The following is a 20764-nucleotide window of genomic DNA, read 5'->3' as shown; positions in this document are numbered from 1 at the left end:
TCACGCCCCATGTCCTTTTGATCCTTGTGCTATGCTTCAATAAGTCCTTTAACATCACACACCTCACTCAATAACCTCATTAGTATGGATAAGCATTCAGTTAACACACTAAGCGACAATGTGCCAATATATCACGCCAAGGATTTCACTCTCCAACGCTTGGATTGTTGGGATAGTAACAAACAGAACACACACATGGGAGGCTGCTCTTACTTCTATACCTGAGGCCCCTTACCGCATCATCTTCATGGAGAGAGTGGCAAGGGGTTTCTCTCCCTGCTTCGCCGAGAGAGAGAGAGAGGGGGGGGGGGGGGGGGGGGGGGGGTTCGGTCTGTACAGACTGAGTATCACCGAGATATGCAAATGAGGAAAATTGTTGGAATTCTGTCAAAATTATGAAATAGCATCAAAAAACATGGAAATCGCATTTTATTGATTGGGTCTTCAATTTTGACAAGCTAGGGACCTATTCAAAATGACTCCATCTATATTTCTTTGCTTTGACTGGTTGAGTTTGGCAATACTCAAGGTCATAATGTCTCAACTAAAGCATAAATGCTACTACTCAAGACCTCCAACTTCGTAACTGTATATTCCCAGCCACCATGCTAATGTCTTTTTGTGCATTGAGGACAACTCAAAAGTCGGCACCATTAGAGTGTTTAGCAATGATACAAGTCAATTAATAGTCTACATCAGTGGTGTGATTTACCAATGTCACACTATCAAAAAGCCTGCCAGTTTCACATGACATGAAGACTCAAAATGCCAAGCAAAGATTAAAAAAGACCGTGTTTGTTTAACTGCTCCAGCTTCACGGGACACATTTACGTCATCATTTCAGTCAATTCGAATGTTGGTTGTGCAACAAGAATTTCAATGAAAAAAAAAGTTTTCAATTTCACCGTTCTCTTATGTGATCTGAGTACGCTACAGAATTAATGACATGCATCCTTTGCACCAAGCTTCTTGCCTTGCATTGACACTTCATCCACACAGACCACATTAGTTGTGGTCAAAAAAATTTCCCCAAAAAAAACATACATCTCTTCTAACTCATCAGCCTCTTTGCAATGAGTTCACAAACTTAAGCCCTGCTATACAACACTTCGGATCTCAAACTTCTTCTCAACCATCCAGATCTTCCCAGTTGTCTGCTGCAACATTGGGAGTTGGCCTTTCCGAATGCTGAATGGCACTCGTAGCAGTACTACTGGAAGAAGTAGGTTTATCAGGAACCAGCAAAGAGTTCCTGAGCAGAGCCTCATCCTGCTCCAAAGCTCCCCAAGGATTGATAGAGATAGTGATTGCAGGTCCTCTACCATCCCATACTGTCTTAGCCTGTGGTCTTCCCCACTCTTCCCCCCAAGCAAATTCAGACCAGCTCGACTCTTGAACATTTTTCTTGCATGACGGGCCTTTTGAAGTTGTCCCACCCTCACTGGAGCCCCAAACACGGACACTTGATGTAGCAGCTGGGAAAGATGTTCTGACAGCCCCACTGTAGGCAGAGGCATGATCAACACGGCGAATAGCAGTTGCTGCCCTCGTCATATCTGAGAAGACAGCTAAGGCATTCTTATCATTTAACCATACAAGCTCACACTCTCCACCAAACCTAAGAACCAAAGTGCTTATGTCTCCATCTCTTGGGAGCTCAAAAAGCCCCACAACAAGCCTGGGATCCATGTCCAGGGATGCATTAAAAGCTGGAGCTTGAGCTTGCCCTGGAAGTGGAAGTGGTGACCTTCCAAACAAACTCCGCATGGGTGGAGCCCTAGATTTTGAATTCACATGAACAGTCAGAAAGCGTTCAGGTTCCCTTCCAACTGCACTTACATTCAGATTCCATCTTTCGGCTATCTGTCTGAGCACTTCTTGCTTTTCTTTTGGCAAAAAACTGAACACATGTACACGAATTGGTGCAGCATTAGTTGACTTAGATCCCAGCACCAGATATTTAAAGCGATCTTCAATAGCTAAAACCCATTGTGGGTCCTTTCTAAGGAGCTCTTTCAGAACTTCTGAAGCAGCTTGAACACTGTCAGCAGAGAGGGCTGGATCAACGGGTGTTGCTGTTATTCCAAATGCATCAGCAAGAATCCACTTCTTCTCTAGTTTAGCACACTCTTCATCACATGCTAATTTCCTTTGGCCCAAGGGAACTCTGGTCTTCACATCAACAGGCTGTAATGGTAGAGTTGAATAGTAGGCAAGCTCCAACGAATCACTTCCCTTGGAGTTTTCCCCAGCATCGCATGGCACTTGATGTGATAGCAGACCACATGAGCAAGTTATTGTAACAGGAAACTTGCATCTCGTCTCAGGGCAAGGTGTACCAGGGTGACAAAGAGCAACACAAACATGTTGACAATCTCTCCGAGGAGCTCCACACTGTTGTCCACAGCTCATGATCATGCCATCTCCAGTATCTGTCATTACATCACAAGGAGGCAGATGACATAGGCGAGCGCACGCATGCAATCGACACTGCCGAGTCTTTCCACAGAGCTTATTGCACTTTATGTCTCGTGAACCACACGGAACATTCCTTAAAATCACATGGCTGCCAACACACTCCTTGGCTGTCAGCACAATGCAAGGAGGGCACTCTCCAAAGTGGCATTGGTGGGTTGCAGCATGACCACATGGCTGGGGACGAGAACAAGGGTGTGGACAGGAAGGTGGAAATGTTCCACAAGGTACAGGAGGGGGGATGGATGTCTTTCCACATGCACACCACAGCTCCGTGAAGGTTGATCCCAGGCATGGAGGGCAATGTCCATTGTGGCAGAGCTCTTCACAAGTATGTTGCCCACACCTTAGCTTTTTACCACAAGACAGCGAGCAAAGATGAGGATCATCCTCCCCAGGGGGGAGACCATTGTCGTCATTAGCTAGTGGACAGCACCTATTGCTACACCTGTGCCTTCCACAACTCTTCTTCTTCCCACACTTCCGGTTACATAAAAACAATTCATCTTCATCAGTTGCTCTGCTACCCCTCTCAAGGGCCAAAGCTTTATGACATGGCATTGTTTGAGAAGATGACTTACACCTACACTTCTGATCCACCAAACCTTCACAACCTGGGCAGTCTCCCATGTGGCACAAGCTTTGACAGACATGCTTCCCACAAGGAAGTAACTTTTGACAGATTTGGCCACAGCATGGCACTGCATCAGTACAACTTTCCCTGTGCTTGTCAGCTCCTAGCAGTTCTCGAATGAGGACCTTCCCACATGGACACGTCTGAACCTTCCCTGGAGCCAATTCACATTCTCCACACTGTCCAGGGTGACATCTTTTGTTGCAGGTATGTTTCCCACACTGGAGCTTATTTGGGCAAAAGTTTTCACAAGAAAAAACACCATTCTCCCAGTCAAGCTCTCCTTGTAGACCCATTGCACCACAGGTCATGGCTTCTGTCTTCCTTCCACAGAAGCAGTTCACCGTTAGTAAAGTATCACAGTTTCCACAAGGACCTTCATGACAGATCTTATCACAGTAATGCCTCCCACACTGCAACTGATGGCCACAGGTCTGCCCACAACTCTTTGCGCTCTTTAGCTCTGAGCATCGCTGAGAATAGCTGGTCTTTCCACATGGACAAAACTGAGGGGGAGCCAATGCATTGCAGGGAGGACAGGGCCCAGGGTGGCACTGCATTGTGCAGATGTGTTTACAGTAAGGACTCTTTCCTGAACTCAATGATTTCTTGCAGGGTCCCCCACAAGAATGAGGTGTGAGGTAGTAATCAACCTGAGGATCTATAAATTGGCCACAAAAGCATCTGTACTTGATATCCTCAGCACTTACAAACTGTGGGGACTGGCAACCGGGACACCTCCAGTTTCCCACTGTCGCTTGGTTTGATGATGCAAGAGAGAAATCCGCAGAAATTGGTGCCCTTGCCCACTTCCTGATGCAGGCAATGTGGAAAATTGCATAGCAACCTCCACAAGACCAGACTGCAGCCTCCCTCCTTACCATGTCGTAGCAGATCATACATTCAATCTGCCCTCTGCTCAGCTTCTCCTCGATCTCTTGGACAAGCTGTGGGGTGTTGGCCTTGTCTTTAGCGACATTCTGCATTTCATTTAATGAAACCAAGGTCTGCACTTGATTGAAGGTTTCTACACGGTTTCTTCGGGGTTTCGGATAGTTGTGTTGCTTGTGTGTATCCAGTGTTCTATTTAAGTCTCCTTGTTCTCTGCCAATGGAAAGAGACTGAAGAACCTCTTCCACAGCCTCTCTTGATGCCTCCAAGTCTTCTGGAGAAACCACATTGCTATTGGTTTTAGTAGGCATCTGTCCTGGATCTGCAAGACTCTGTGAAGATTGATCACTGTTACCACAATTACCTTGGAAGGAAGTTGGTCTCCATTGTCGCCTGGTATCACTGGAAATGACTTGATGTTGCTCTCTAGGGTCCAACCTTCGAGCATCCCCAATCCTCTGATTCCGTGGCCTCCTCTTGAGGTCGGGAACATCTGGCCTCCTGCTAATGTTTTCCTCTCTGAACTCTTGCGGATACATTTGTCTGCTAGGATTCCCCTCTTGGAAATACTGACCAGCCATTCCTCTGCTAGGGTTCATCTCTTTGAAATTGTGATGGTCCATTGTTCTGCTATGCTGTCCTGCTCCAAAATCAGCATTTTCCATCTGCCTGATAGGGTCTTCCATCCTGACATCTCGTCTACTATGGTTTCCCCTTCTAACATCTCGATTGGTAGGGCTTTCATCTCCGGATTCCATTGACCTACTGGGATTTTGCTCTCTGTAGTCCCGCCTAATAGGGTAACCCCCTCGGTAGTCCCTCCTCCTGGACCTTTCATCTCTGAAACTGTTAGGGTTTTCCTCTCTGAAACTGCTAGCATTTTCTACTCTGTAGCTGCTAGGGTTTCCACCTCTGAAATCCCGCCTGCTAGGATTCTCCTCTTTGAAGTCTTGCGAGCCCGTTCTCCTCACATCCTGGGACGAGAAATTAGACGCTCTGTTTGACTCTAATGCGAGGGCGCTTCCCATTGCAAGGCTTTCGGGTAGCATCACGAGTCTGCCATTCATATCCGCCTCATGCCTACGCTGCTGATGAGGGTTTGTTGGATCGGCCAAGCTTTGCTGGAGAGAGTTGATGGGCGAGGCAGCGTCCCGGCCAGGTTGTGGACGCCATGAATGACCACGCCGTGAAGATCTTCCTCTGTGAGAGGCGTGGGAAACGGTGGAGATGTCCGCCATGGAGCACAAAAAGAGTGAGGTTATCCCGGAAGAAAATACTCTCTGCTCTTTGAGCAAGCAGGAGAGAAAAATAGGGTTAGGGTTAGAGCAGGGAAAGAAAGAAAACAGGGTTAGCCCGGGTTGGAGAGAACAGCAACGTCTGAGCCGTGAAGATATTAGAAGAAAGCGTGCTCTGCACACCTGTGGGTCGCCTTCGTCGAAACCTCTCTCTACGACCTTGACTGTTTAACCTTCCTTCGCAAGTAACGCTCCTTAACCCGCACGTTAACACTTGGCTTTCAAAAAAACACGTGATTTAATTTTTGCCTACCGTAGATATATATATTAATATAAATATATTATTGTTCGAAAAAAAAAACCTGTAGCCCTTCAGTTTTGGCTATAGCTAAGGTGTTTCACTTGACCACCAAGGTACCATGTAAGCCTTCAGTTTTGAAGCTACTTCACTTTATGGACCATGGAAATGCCATCACTAGTGATTATGCGCCCACTTGTGATTGATGGGTCGAGTTGGATTCGGACCATTATAGATCAGTTTAGCAAACAAGCTTACTTCATGCCGCCATGCAAGAAAACTCTACCTTTCCACCAAACCACGTAATTATTTGTCATACATATTTTTATGCATCATGGCTTACATAAGGTCGTTGTTTCTAATAGAGATTATTCCAAGTTCTTCAATCACTTTTGGATGACACCATTCTCTAACATAAGCACCAAGTTAGATTTTTCACAACCTTCCATCTAGAATCAACAAATGGATAGATTGAAGTCACAAATGGTACTATCTAGAAACAACCTTTTGCTTGGGATCAGTGCATTCATCTTCTCCAGTTTGCTTATAATAATACTCCACACACGGCTATTGGTCATGCACTTTTTAATATTATCTTTGGTAAAACCTTGCCAATTCTGGCACCAGACTTTTCCCATAAAACTAAAGCTTTTAACCAATTTACTATGAGGACTATAATTTTGTTAGAGTGGAGATCAATGTAGTAACACACATATAGATGCAGCAAGCAAGGAGAGAGAGATGGAAGCACAACACTCAAAGTAGATTGTTGAGAATGAGTGAAGTACAATTGACATGATAAGGTCACTTACACACACTCATAAAAGTGTGTACCTATGCTCAAGGGAAAAGACCTCCTAAAGTGCCCCGACCCATTCTACGTCCATATATCACTACCATATTTGGCTATAAATAACCCATACATAGCTAGGTTAATATCTCCTGCAATGAGCCTCTCCCTGACATAATGATAATCCACCTCAATGTGCTTTGTGCAAGCATGAAACAAAGGATTCCATCGACTAATGCACTCTAGTCATCAATGAATGGAGGTGGGGGGGGGGGGGGGGACTGTTGTCCAACACTAAGCTCGAAGTGGCCAATATTGGCTGCTTCTTATTAAGCCATAATATACATGAATCACCAAGGTAGAAGCAAAAGCCACTAGAGTGAACACTCGCGTGTCATAATATCCAACCCAATTGGAATCAATGAAAGCATACAACTGAACACATCACCCCCCTTAGCATAAAATAAGCCACGGGATTGAGCGCCCTGTAAGTATCTTAATACTTGTTTGGTAGCCTGCCACCAATGCTTATTTTTTTGGGATTATGCATAAACCTGCTCAACTGGGAGACCCCAAACTAAATTGTCTGGCCTCGTATTACATAGATAGAAGAGGCACCTCAACAACCTACTAAGAAAGTGATTCATCAAATGGTTTACATGCATCCTAGAGACTAAGCCTAGCACATGTCGCTACTAGTGTAGTAACAAGCTTATAGTCTTCAAGACTAAAATGTGTGAGTAGACTTTGTATGTACTTTAACTATGATGCATCAAATAGTTTACATGCATCGTAGAGACTAAGAATAGCACATGTCTGTGTACTGGTGTAGCAACAACATGCTTATAGTCTTCAAGACCAAACTGTGTAAGCTGCCTCTGTATATACTTTAATTTACAACATCATAATACCATTATCACACTACGTAAACTGTATGCCCAAATAAAAATGCAATGAGCCCAAAGCTATCATCTCAAATGACACATGATAGTCTTCAAGACCAAACTGTGTAAGCTGCCTCTGTATATACTTTAATTTACAACATCATAATACCATTATCACACTACGTAAACTGTATGCCCAAATAAAAATGCAATGAGCCCAAAGCTATCATCTCAAATGACACATGTAATTCAACCTTAAAGGCTGAAATCTTCACCTCATTAGGACCAGTGATGAGTAGCATGTCATCAACATATGAAACAATGACCAAACAATCTTTAATCCTCTTTACATAGAGGGTACTCTTAGTTGGATTGTTGCAAAAACCATTTTCAAAACCAAGTATGTGTTTCGGGTTCTCATAACATGCTCTAGGGCCCCGCTTAAGACCATATAAAGTTTTTCTTAACCTACATAATTTAGATTCATGCCCCTTCTCAACAAAACTATGAGGCTGAGATACATAAATCTCCTCATGCAAGTCACCATTTAAGAAGGCATTCTTAATATACATTCCAACCATGTACATTTAAAGGCTAAATTCCAACCCTAAAATAAGTTGTAGTTATCTTCCCTTGTTGTAGTTATCTTCCCTTTTTGGAAAAGCAAGAGTTGTGCTAAGCATGCAAGGCTCAAATTTATGCATGAAAAAGTCGAAGTCGTGCAAGCCACTCCTTTGTTAAAATATATGTACGGTCTTAGTCCAAAGTGGCTTGGCTTCAATATGTAGCCATATTTGTTAGTGATATGTGTGAACACACTAGGACCAATGGAGGAACTTTTTCCCTCTTTAGGAGGTCTTTCCCCATGCTAGTATACACCTATCTTGGGGTATACTTATTATCTTTGTACATCACACATTCATTATCTATATATCATCTCATTTTGTTCTCCCTTAAGCTTCTCCATTGTATGTGTGTGCATTCTTGCAACCTTGTTTTTCTAACATTTGGTATTAGTGCATACACTCCTTGCCCCTATTTTGCAGTGCTACCTACCCTTCACCCCGAGTCACCTGTCTTTTTGGATCGGATCAAGGAGCCCTTTTGAGACAAGAAAGAGTATCTTGAAGTGTGCATTACGAGTAAAATTTCTACAAGCTAGACTTTAATGAGTAGAATTTCTATGAGCTACACTTCAGCAACATTGATCTCTACATCTTACGAGTAAAATTTCTTTCCTCAGGGTAGTTACAAGCCGAAATCGAAGTCATCAGGCAAGCCTGTAGACAAGGAAAACAACAAGCCAAATAAAAAGGGCAAATGCAACTATTGCAAGAAACTTAGTCACTACATTAATGAGTGTAGGAAGTGGCTGGAGAAGGAGAAAAAGAAAGACTCAGGTAACTGATACATCAACATTTAATGCAGAAAACAACAAACTTGCAAACTATGCACATGATGATTGGGCTTTCATTGTGCAATGCAATTTTGACCCTTCGCATAAGGATGTATGCATGGATATACAGATGTACATGTCTGGTATTTTGATAGTGGTGCTAGTAAGCACATTAATTCTCATCGCAATTTGTTCTCATCACTTGAATCTGCTCCACAAGGAAACTTTGTTGCATGTGCAAACAACTTCTCATATCATCTGCTGGTAAAATTGTTCTCACTGCTATAAATAGTGGAATAATCACGCTCTCAGCTGTATTATATATATACCAGGGATCAAGAAGAACTTGTTATCTATCTCTGCCATTACTAAGGCTGGCTTAGTGGTTCAGTTTGTGGATGATAGATGTATTGTTCATCATCACAATGATGGCAATACAATTGTTGCTTCTAGTACTTGGTCTCATGGCCTTTATAGGCTAGATGCATATGAAAGACAAAGCATGCTGTATGTACAACTTTTGCCAAAGAGAATGGGTGATGCTAAGATGTGGCATGAACGATTTGGTCACTTAAACTTTGGCAGTTGGGCGCATTTGCATAAGCATGACATGGTGTCTGAGTTGTCACATCTAAAGTCCCTATCAAACATGTTTGTGAGGGCTATATTTTTGGAAAAATGCAGGTGGCATCATTTCCCAAAGATGGTCCAAAATCGTAACTTATACACAATGATGTATGTGGTCCTATAAGGACACCATCTATTGGGGGCTATCTCTATTTTGTCACATTCATTAATGATTATTCCAAATATCCGTTGAAATAGAAATTAGAGGTTTTTATGTGCTTTAAGCACTTTTATGGATATACCCATACATACCTGGGTATATCCATTGAAATAGAAATTAGAGGTTTTTATGTGCTTTAAGCACTTTGCTACCATGGTTGAAATGTTTCTATGTACCCTGCATACCGATCGAGGGGGAGTATATGTCTAAGGAGTCTCATGCATACATGGCTAATCATGGGATAAAACACCAATGTATTGTGCCCTATACACCTCAGCAAAGCAAAATGGTTTAGCTAAACGCAAAAGAAGATCTCTCATGGAGATGGCATGTTGTATGGTCAAAAGTCAAGAGTTGCCTCATGGTTTCTGGCTAGAAGCAGTCATGTGTGCAACATATGTATTAAACAGATGTCCTACAAAGGCTTGGCATACAATTACACCTTTTGAGGCTTGGAATGGTAGAAAGCCCTCTGTAGCTCATTTACACATTTTTAGTTGTCTTGCTTATGTACTTGTGCTTGAGCAAATTTACAGTAAGCTTGATGAATAAGACTCTTCAATATATTTTTGTGGGGTATAGCTCAGAAAGTAAAGGTTAACGTCTCTATTATCTTGCTACCAGCGAATTCTTGTGAGAGTAAAGATGTTGTATTTATGGAAGATGTGATTCAACCCCTGCTTTCGTGTAAAAAATAGCAAAATGTATGTTCGTAAAACATATTCGATACTCTCCTATCATTACGAAGCGATGTTGGGAAAACTAGGGTAAACCAGATTTGGAAAGATCAAATCTAATTGTTAAAATTGTAGACATAACATCTTCAAGACCTATCGGGCTATTGAAAAACATAAGACTTAAGCTCTTTTCGTTCCACTACTATCAAACATTTGTTGTAATGAAATTTCTACGCTAACCGGATTCATACGAGATCATCTTGGGTAGAGCTTAAGACTTAAGCTATTGAAAAACATAAGACTTAAGCTCTTTTCATTCCACTACCGTCAAACATTTGTTGTAATGGACTTTCTACGCCAACCGGATTCATACGAGATCATCTTGGGTAGGCTTTCATGAGGTAATCCAAATCGGTGCATGACTGGGCATTAGACCACATGTATGTTCAAAAGGACTTGCAAATACTAAAAATTGATCTACAAACATGGAAGGTGTATCCAATGGAGGGGAAATTGTTTGGCAATGATTTGGTCACCCACCGAGTGAACCACATCCTTACAAGTCTGCTCTATTAATGGTAGAGAGTTCAAGAGAAGAGGAAGAGGCTGCAATGTATGCATTGCTTCCACCTCCAGATTTTAGTGAAAATTGGATGCATGTGCTTGCCACTATAGATGTGCTTGGCTTGCAACCAAGGGAAGAAGATATGGAGGGTAAAGCCTCCAACAAACAACGAAGGGACTGGAACATAAGGCCACACTAGTGCTCAACGCCTTAGAAGATGGTGAAATCAAAAGAGGTATATCGCTCGATAAAATGCCTTGTTATTACGAAGATGGTGAAATCAAAAGAGGTATATCGCTCGATAAAATGCCCTGTTATTTATGAAGTAAACCCACGGATGCGTAGTGGGTTGAGATATCTTGAAGCCACTAAGGTGCACGAGGAGTTTTTCTAAGAATGGGGTGAAGAGTTGAGTAAGATATACCTGGAAGGTAAACAAGAGGAGAAAATTATACCTCAAGAGCCAGAAATGCCTAAACTTACAAAAGTGGGGTGTCGAAAATGGAACAAGGCTCTAGATGAAGCTGAGCGCGAGGCTAGAAGGGTGATGGCTCAAACAGAAAATGAGGATGAAGATAAACTAGACCTACTCTCAGTGCAAAACATACACCATTGAACGAATGGAAGGTGGTCCAGTTGATGGCTAAAAGAGTAGGGGAAGATGGTCTATCCACATCATATGACGGTCTAGCTGAAGTTAAGGAAATTGATATTGTAGATCTAGGGGAGGAACCCAAACCTGTCTACATTTAATTGCAGCAGCAGCTGAGGAAGAAGAGCTAATATCTCTCCTCAAGATTTCAAGGATTGTTTTGCCTGGAAATACATAGAGATGAAAGGTGTACCGCTTGAAGTAGTACAACACACAAATCTGATCATGGAAGGATTAAGAAGAAGCTACCAGATGAATCCAAAATATGTAGCAATTGTAAAAGAGGAAATTTTCAAACTCATCTCTGCTGCGCGGATTTTATCTATGAGATTGAGCACATAGATTGGCTCTTACTAATTATGATTGTGCTGAAGAAGAACAAAAAATTGAGAGTCTGTGTGTTGTGTTGATATCATAAAGGTCAAATGCAGCTACTAGGAAGGACCACTACCCACTGCCATATACCGAACATGTGTTGGAACGGGTAGTGTGGGTGAAGAAGCTTACAGCTTCTTAGACGAGTTTTCAAGCTATAATCATGTGTCCATAACACCAAAAGACCAGCATAAACAGCCTTCAATACGATGTGGGGAACATATGCTTATAAGGTTATGCCTTTTGGCCTCACCAATGCCCCGGCAACTTTTCAATGGTTGATGTGCACAGCCTTTAAGGACTACTTGCAAAAGTGGCTGGAGGTATTCTTTGATGATCTATGTGCACTAGACTGAACATTTGGCTTGCTTAAGGAAGGTATTTGAGAGATGTCGATTGTATCGTATATCCTTAAACCCTTTGAAGTGCCAATTCTGGGTCAAACATGGTGTAATCTTAGGACACATTGTGTCTAAAAACAATATTTCCACATATGAGAGCAAGGTAAAACTAATCTTTGAATTACCCCATCCACCAACTACAAAGGTGTATAGAGGTTTATAAGCCACGTTGGGTATTATCGTCGCTTCATCATTTTCTATGCTGAAATTGCCAAACCATTGTATAGACTACTCATCGTCTCTGAATGGACCAAGGAATGCAAAGAAGTATACGATAAGTTGAAGAAAGCACTAGCCAGTGCACCCATCCTGAGACCACCCAACTGGGATCTTATATTCCATGTGCACATCTCGAGATGCATCAAACTTCACAATAGGTTGTGTATTAGCACAGCCTGGCAAATTCAAATTGGATTACCAGTGTGCTTTACCAGTCGTAAACTAAATGATGTAGAGATAAATTACACTACCATAGAGCGTGAACGGTTGGCCATGGTTTATGTTATAAAGAAATATCGACATTACTTACTGGCCAACAAATTTGTATTCTTTGTGGACCATCAGGGCCTATTATATTTGGTGAAAAAGCCTTGCACCATGGGGAGAATCACACGCTGGTTACTTTTACTCTTAGAATTTTACTTTACGATCACAATAAGAAAAGGGACACATGTGTTGGCCGATCATATGTCTAGAATTCCAAATGGAGAACATACAAACAATTGGTGCGGATGATGACCTTCTAGATGCTTGCTTGTTCAAATTGGACATGGTGCCTGAGTGGAGTGAGGAAATATCTTACTATCTGCCTCATGGTTTTCCTCAAGAACGACCCTTGAACAAGGACAAAATGCATCGGCTTATTGAGTTGGCCGCACCTTATCAATTGATTGCTGGAGAATTATATAAGCTAGGCAAGGATGATCTCCTTAGAAGATGTGTATGAGAAGATAAATTTGTCACAATACTAGAGAAAGCACACTCAGGAATAGCCAGAAGACACTTCGCTGGAGAAGTTACAACTTGCAAAGTGCTTCAAGCAGGACTATGGTGGCCTACATTATTCGGGGACACCATAGAGTTTGTGAAAAGATGCAAGGAGTGTCAAAGATTTGCTATTCCACAACAAAGAGACAGGATGCTGCCCACCCGTGTGATTGTTGTAAGACAACCCTTTGAGAAGCGGGAGATTGATTTTGTTGGACCCATTAGTCCAATAGTGCACCCATCTCACAAGCAAGATATGTGATCGTAGCCACAGACTATTTCACGAAATGGGTAGAGGTAAGAGCCTCTAAGCGAGTTGATGCACGCACCATGGCCAAGTTCTTATACGAGCAGATCATTTCAAGATTTGGCTGCCCACTTGAACTAATCAGTGTGACTGGGGTTTGGATTTTATTAATTAGGTGATTGAACACTTACTTGCAGGATTCCTTGTAGTCTATCGAAAATCATCACCTTATTATCCACAAGAAAATGGTCAAGCACAGAGCACAAATAATTATCTATGTGCTATCTTGACTAAAACATTAGAAGCTAGTCGAACGGACTAGGAACATAAGCTGTCCTGCAGCTCTGGGTGCGTATCGTACATCCTATAAGGTAGCAATGGGATATACTGCCTTCCGTCTAGCTTATGGCATTGATGTGGTAATGCCTATGGAGTACTTAGTTCCAAGCTTGCGAATTATAGTATACAGGAAAGACTTACCGAAAATGCATTAGCCGAGAGATTGATTGATTTAGAAAAACTTGATGAAACCCGGATAATTGCATCACATGGGCTTATGATTGAGAAATTGTGGAGGATGCATTGTTTTAACCATAACCTGAAACAAAAGGAACTAGAAACAAGGGACCTCGTCCTCATGTATGGTGTCGGAAGCACCAAGAAAAAGAAACTAATACAGAGGGTTAGGACCTTCTAGAGTGTCCAAAATCACCCCTCAAGGGTCGGTGGTCCGAGTTGAAACCATTGAGGGAGTGCAAATGGAAGGATACATCAATGGGAGCAAACTCAAAATGTATTATGGACCACCAGGAGATGCTCATACAAGAGAATTTACTGAAATAAAAGAAAGAGCTGGCCAAAGAAAAAATCAAACAAGCTCAAGAAGAAGCCAAGGCAAGGGAAGCCAAGGCCAAATTGAGACTCCAGGAAAGAATATTGCATGTGAATATGGCTTCACTGATACTTTTTGATGAGGATGACCTAGACATTAAGCCGACACATCTCAGTGTAAATGTCTCTACGAAAGAGAGTCATGCAAAGAGCATTGCATTACTTCATACGATATTAAGTCATAACTTGATCTCTTGTGAGAGAAACATGGGTAGCTCTAGACAAACCTCACCTGGAAGCCACTACACAAGTCCGAAGTGTGCAATTATCAACTATAAAAGTTGTGGGATTTTTAAATGTTAATATTTCTATAAGAAATAATCCCTTGGTGGGAAAGGTGTTTGTCATGCATGTAGGATCCATGGAAGAAGAGATGATTCTTGGGCAATCCTGGATCTACGTCAATCATATCCAATGGGAAGAAAGAACAACACAACTAAATCATGGCAAGGACACCATTATTGTGCCATTATGGAGCTCCTTAAACAAGGGAAAATAGGCAATGAGACAGGTGACATGGAACCACCAATGCCGCAGAAAGCAGAGGTCATACCAGAAAAGGCATCCACATTGCAACCTCACCCCCATACGAGAACATCACAGAAACAGTAGCAAAGGTATCCAGTACGCCAACTGTGGGTTCCCAAAACCCAACTTAAAGCACAAGGATATTATGATACAAATAAGGTCTCCTGGGGATTAAAGCCAAAAGGGCAAACTACATGCATGGGACCAAGAAAGCTAACCAAAGATAGAAAGTAGTATTCCAATCAGAACCGCAATCCTCAAGGTATTCAAGGTATTCAAGGTATTTAAGGTATTCAAGATAGAAAGTAGTATTCCAGTCAGAACCGCAATCCTCAAGGTATTCAAAAGAAATGGGTTCGAAAGGATTTACTAGCTACACAAGGTTATTATCAAGGCAATACAACAGTATGGGTACCAAGTTTAACCCAAGATCTAATACTGTGTAGTGCCTTCCAGAGAACTGGAAAGAACCATAGACAAAAACAGGACCAATTTTGATATAAATCAAGTGATAGGATGATACAAAGATTAGTATGGAGAAAGAAGCTTGTTCAACCAAATGAATAGAGAAGTACGACATTGCCAATGTCACTCACTCACCAAGGAGAACAAGTTAAACATAGTTGTGGAGAAGGGTGTGCACTCACATTCACAAGAAACAAAATAGGTTCCACAAGATTCAGTGGATGCACTCTTCAATTGGATGGAGGACAAAATTAGAAGCTCCCACTTTGAACTGAAGCGGTTGAAACACAAATTCCCACAAGTTCCAAAGTACCACATTGGTTTCTATGGCAATAAAAATAGAGAAGATTGCAAGAGGTATCCATTCCCTAGTAAATGGGTATGAGGTAAAAGAGTATCACTTTTATGCTATGAAACATGTTCATTCGTTTCATGTGTATTCAATTCTTCTCTGAATGCATAATTGGTGGCTTTGGGTGTTTGAGCATATAGGCAACCGTAAGGTATCGACAACTTGCGTGCATTAAGGATCAGTTAGTTTCACGTCATGAACCAGTCTAGGAAGTTTCACGTTGTGAACAATCTTAGCGCTTCATGTTGTGAAACATTTCAAAATGGTTCACGTCGTGAACCGCCCTACTGTTTCATGCCGTGAAATGATCATAAACCGTGGAAAATTTGTGCATCGACACGTGGTTTTCCCATTTAGGTTAGCCGTTTTGTTGGGACCAACGGCTAGAACATAAAAGCTTCTTTTTTCCTTTTTTGTGCATTTGCCTTGTTGTGCTCGCATGTTCTGCATTCTTCACTCGCACCCGTGATCATCGCTCGCCAATAGTATTGCACTTGTGATCATCACCATTGTCATTGCTTGCAATCTTTGCTTCCAAGTAGGAGCTTGACCCTTAACGATGATTGTTTCTTTTCTTTTCTTTTCTCGTCTCATGAAAATAATTGAATACATTATTCCACTAACTCTGTATATGAACATCATTATGTTTCTGAGTTGCTATACCTTGTATATAGTCTACTTGAAAGATACATGTATCTTCACCCTTATTGCCTCACAATGGCAAGGGTTCTCAAAAACTGTGAAATAGCAATCTCTTATTTCATGGAATTCAAACCAACACTTGGGTAGGACTAACCACTGTAAGTAATCACACTCTAATGTTATGAATACACCTGCACTCTGAGTTTTACTCAAAAACATCATACATAAACTCTGACAGTTCATGGATTCATCACCTAAACTTTCATGAGTTAAAGACCAGCACACCTAAACTTTCATGTGTTAACACTTTCATCTCTTAACACTTTCACGGCTTAAACTCTCGCACCTAAACTTTCACAAGTTAACACTTTCACGGCTTAAACTCTTGCACTTGAACCTACATGGGTTAAACACTTGAACTTTCACGAATTAACACTTTCACGTGTTAAGACTTGAACGCATTAAAACTTTCATGTGTTAAGACTCGCACTTGAACATTTACCACGACTTAAGCTCTCACGTGTTAACACTGCTTTTTGACCAACACTCAAAAATCTGTTATTGCTCACCCCACTAACATACTTCTCATCAAGCGCAACCACACACATACGCGCGCACACACACACCAACAAAAAAAAATGAAGGGGAGGACCATGAGCTCCTAACAGTCATTATTATGACTGACGCTCTTTCCAATGTTACAAATGGCCTCCTTTGTTACACCATAAGCAGAAGTTGAGGAGACTCCAACTGCCAAACTAGTACCACAGGGTCACCTGTGGAACGAAAAAAGAGAGGACCTCGTGGCACCAATCTCAGTTATATTGGGCCATACGCACAAAATTTCCAAGGGTCCGTGATTAGCAAAGAAGTTCAAACACAACACGGGAAAATCACATTCCAGTACCACATCCCTGAATGCTTACAAATAGTGGAAGATACAGAGGTCAAGGATAAGCTGGAGAAAGTAGGACTTGCTAGAATGGTCGAAAGCCTCCCCTGCACAATTAACACAGACTTATGTGCAGAGTACCTTAAGTATTATAATAAATCCACCAAGAGGGGAAGAGTCACAAAGGCATATGGCACAACAGAACAGGTCCTCCTCTTAGAAGAATTGATATGTGAGGCTCTGTAGTAGCTGCCGCCGCCTGATGCAAATACATATTCACAGTATTGAGAAGCTACCCATGGAAGAGATGCTCAAAAGGAGTTCTTACTACTTTAATGAAGCAGAATATGATAATATACATGATGAAGTCACTGAGAAAGCATGCAGAGCGATGTCGATGATAATGCAGGTTAAGCTAGTTGACAGATATAATAGGGTCCCACTCAATCGAATAGCTAAAGTGCATGAAGAACAAGAAGAAGACTAGGCTTAGTATATCCATAGAGAGATGGAAACTATTTAAAGTTACACCAATAAAAGGTGTGCAATCCTCACTTGCTAACCGAAGTATTCAGTCATACAACTGACCTCCCAATTCCTGAAAGCATGCTGGAAGAATAGGTACAACAAGCTGCAGTGCCACTAGAACCACCAACCATCACTCCTAAAGAGATGCAGGAAGGACAAGCACTCTTAAAGGAAACAAAGGAAATAATGCAGGAGATGAAGAAGGGCAGCGCAAAAAGAGAGACCAAAAAATGAGGGGCATAATACTAGCAGTTGTTGCTGAAGAGTTCCAGCGCCGCTTGGAAGCAGACCTAGCCAAAGACATCACATCATATCAGTAGAGGTGGTGGAGCAACAAGAGGCAAGGGGAATAAGCTTTTCAGATGTACTAGTAAGCGCAACTTCAAAATTGCCTCTACAAACACCCCCTCCAAGCCCAGCACATACGGCATTCAAGAACCTCTCCCCACTCCGTGATTCTATTCTCTCAGATTCGCAAACTTCAAGGCCAAGAAGCAGAGAACAGGAAGAGAGCTGATGAACCTCCAAGCCCAAGCAAGAGGCAAAGACTAGAAGATGAAGACCCTGTCACAACAACAGATTACTTTTTGCATAACATGGATGCAGACTGCTTCCTACAGGAAACAATGGAAGGTCTCGTCGATAGCCTACTGCAATTGCCACTTTGCAGATTAGAAGGGCTAGCCTCTACAAGTGCTTCTATTTGGGAACAAGAACAAAGGGTTTGGCATTATCATTTACTTACCACTCACTTGCTATATGACAAATGCAACCCTATGGAAGCAAGTGCAAGAAGCGTCAGACCAAGTACAAATGCTCAAGGAACAAATGGCTATAGCAGCTGAAAGGAGGTGGCTAATGCTCGAGAAAAAGAAGAATGACATACACAACAGCTCAAGGAACAAATGGCTACATCAGCTGAAAGGAGGTGGCTAATGCTCGAGAAAAAGAAGAATGACATACACAACAGCTCAAGGAGGCCCATGCATTGTTCCAGGTCAAAGAAGAAGGGTTAACCAAGCAAACCGCCACCCTCACTGAATCCATCACGACAACTGAACAGAAAGTGGTCAATATTTAAGGTGAAAGGAAGCAAATATACAAAGCACATGCCGAAAAAATCAAAGCCTTAAATGAAGTAATCACTACAAAATCTTTGGAAATAGATCAACCCAAACAAGTGCTTGATCAAGTCAATCAATAGCTAAGAAGCAACCAATGATTAGCCGCCGAAGAGCAACTAAAGAGAATTGAAGCTGCTAATGCACTAGAAGCATTGGCAAGAAGGGCACAAGAAGCAGCTACACAAAGATATGAAGAGTTGGATGCTGCACGAATGGTACGTGAGGCTGCAAATTTGATCTTCTGTCAACAAAAGACTCGAGGATACAGGAATTGGATTGCCACTTGGCAATAAGGGGAAGGACTAAAAGAATAGAGCCTATAGATGAATTGAGACTACTCATTGAACAAGCCTCGGAGATAGGTTCATTGTTGCCGGTAACTCCTCGAGCCCCTCCTCAAACCTTAACCTTGTTTTTGTCTACACTAACCCTCTCCCTTCTTCAGTATGAGATAAATTTAAGTGATGGTTTAGGAGATTTAACACTACTTCTCCAAAACACAGAGAGAGATGCCGATCTAGCTATCATTATAGGTATCTTTAGGGGTGACTTAGTACTAACGAATCCAGCTGATATATTTTTCTATCCCTTACATCCAATTGTGCTTAACCTTCGTAGTTGGTGCCGGGTGTTACAACAATCAGACATCTTAGATAACAGTGTCGACATTTTGACCTGTTTATGCCAGATGATATATCCACCACACCGGCTAACTATGAGGTGGTTGCACGTAGTTATCAATGGATCATTAGTCACGGTTGGTTAGTGGTTTATAATACACACCAACATTTAAATCTCTCAGAGTCTACCCTCTATTATCCATTTGGTATTATAAAGCTCTACTGCAATATACATAAACATTTAGAGGCAATGACGACTAATGTGGTATATAACTTTGATAAAGTACATATTGAATATCCTATATTACCACAAAAGATCTCACAAAACTCGAAGAGTTCATGAAAATTAACAAGCTGATCCACCCATCCCCTAGTTCAAGAGAGGGCCAAGAAGAAACACAAGGTTCGTCCATTCCTACTACCTATCTAGTGTTCTCTTTTATGGGGCAAGTAAGTTACTACACCCCTTTCCGAGTGTTACTCGTACTAACAACACTAAGGCTGACTGCATTTTCTCTCGACTACCTTCTATACCTTTAGATTTTCCCACTAACCCTCTCGACCACGAGGAGATGCCGGTGCCCCACCCGTCTGAGCCATTTACTGACATCACTGTTCTTGAGTCCTTGTTGTGTGCAGAATATGAAGGGCTTATTCAAGGCAGGCAACCCACTACTGAAGCCAAAGCTAATGTTCAAGGTGTTGATGTAAATCACACCATTTGAACCCAACAAGAGAATCATGCTAGATGCCTATTCTATAGTCTCATCTACACAGCAACCCTATGTGCCATATCCTCTTCAAGAACCAGTGCCCGAATTAGAAGAACTATTGCCAATTGCAGGAGAAGGCACCTTATGAGATAATGTGGCAAAACATACAAAGCTGCCTAGCCCTCACTTGGCAAACTTGCTCGAGATCATAATTGTTACATTTATGATTAGCTACTGTTTTCGTAAGTGGCGAAAAGCAAATCCTATTCACACAAGAGGGGGTTATACTACCATTATAATAGATGATACTAATCCTCGAATTGAGGATTTTAATATACAACCAGATTGGTGTAAATAGAACTTAACAATTCCAGAGTATAGCCAATATTACTAGTGCTTACCACCAACCCAAAGGGTTTATCCATTATACATGCCTATTAAGCTAAGGCTCACCCCACTGCAGTTCCACGATGCCAAGCAATGGGACTCTCATGTGTGCTATAATTTCCCACAATTTATCCTAGTAACATTTTCAAATACAACACAACAAAGGCAACGATGACCTAGATATGAGCATGGCACCATATTCCAGATCTAGCTATCATGGCAATAGTCAGGTTTTTGAAGTTGATCATGGTGCTTCTCGATCAACAAAAGGAGCGATTGTGATGCTTCTCGATCAACAAAAGGAGCGATATGATGGCTTTGATGTAGA

At 41.9% G+C, this 20764-nt stretch overlaps 1 pseudogene across 1 annotated transcript; it reads right to left on the bottom strand.

Moving 5' to 3' along the window:
- Positions 1-874: 874 nt before the first annotated feature.
- On the bottom strand, positions 875-5478 carry LOC147606669 (NF-X1-type zinc finger protein NFXL1 pseudogene; annotated as a pseudogene). The gene has a single exon (XR_015264981.1). The product of XR_015264981.1 is annotated as an NF-X1-type zinc finger protein NFXL1 pseudogene (transcript).
- Between the last annotated feature and the right edge of the window lie 15286 nt (positions 5479-20764).

Source organism: Cibotium barometz, chromosome 57 (assembly GCF_041138505.1).
Source record: "Cibotium barometz isolate CiBa-2024 chromosome 57, ASM4113850v1, whole genome shotgun sequence".
Taxonomy (NCBI): Eukaryota; Viridiplantae; Streptophyta; class Polypodiopsida; order Cyatheales; family Cibotiaceae; genus Cibotium; species Cibotium barometz.
This window is presented reverse-complemented; position numbering and strand designations above follow the sequence as displayed.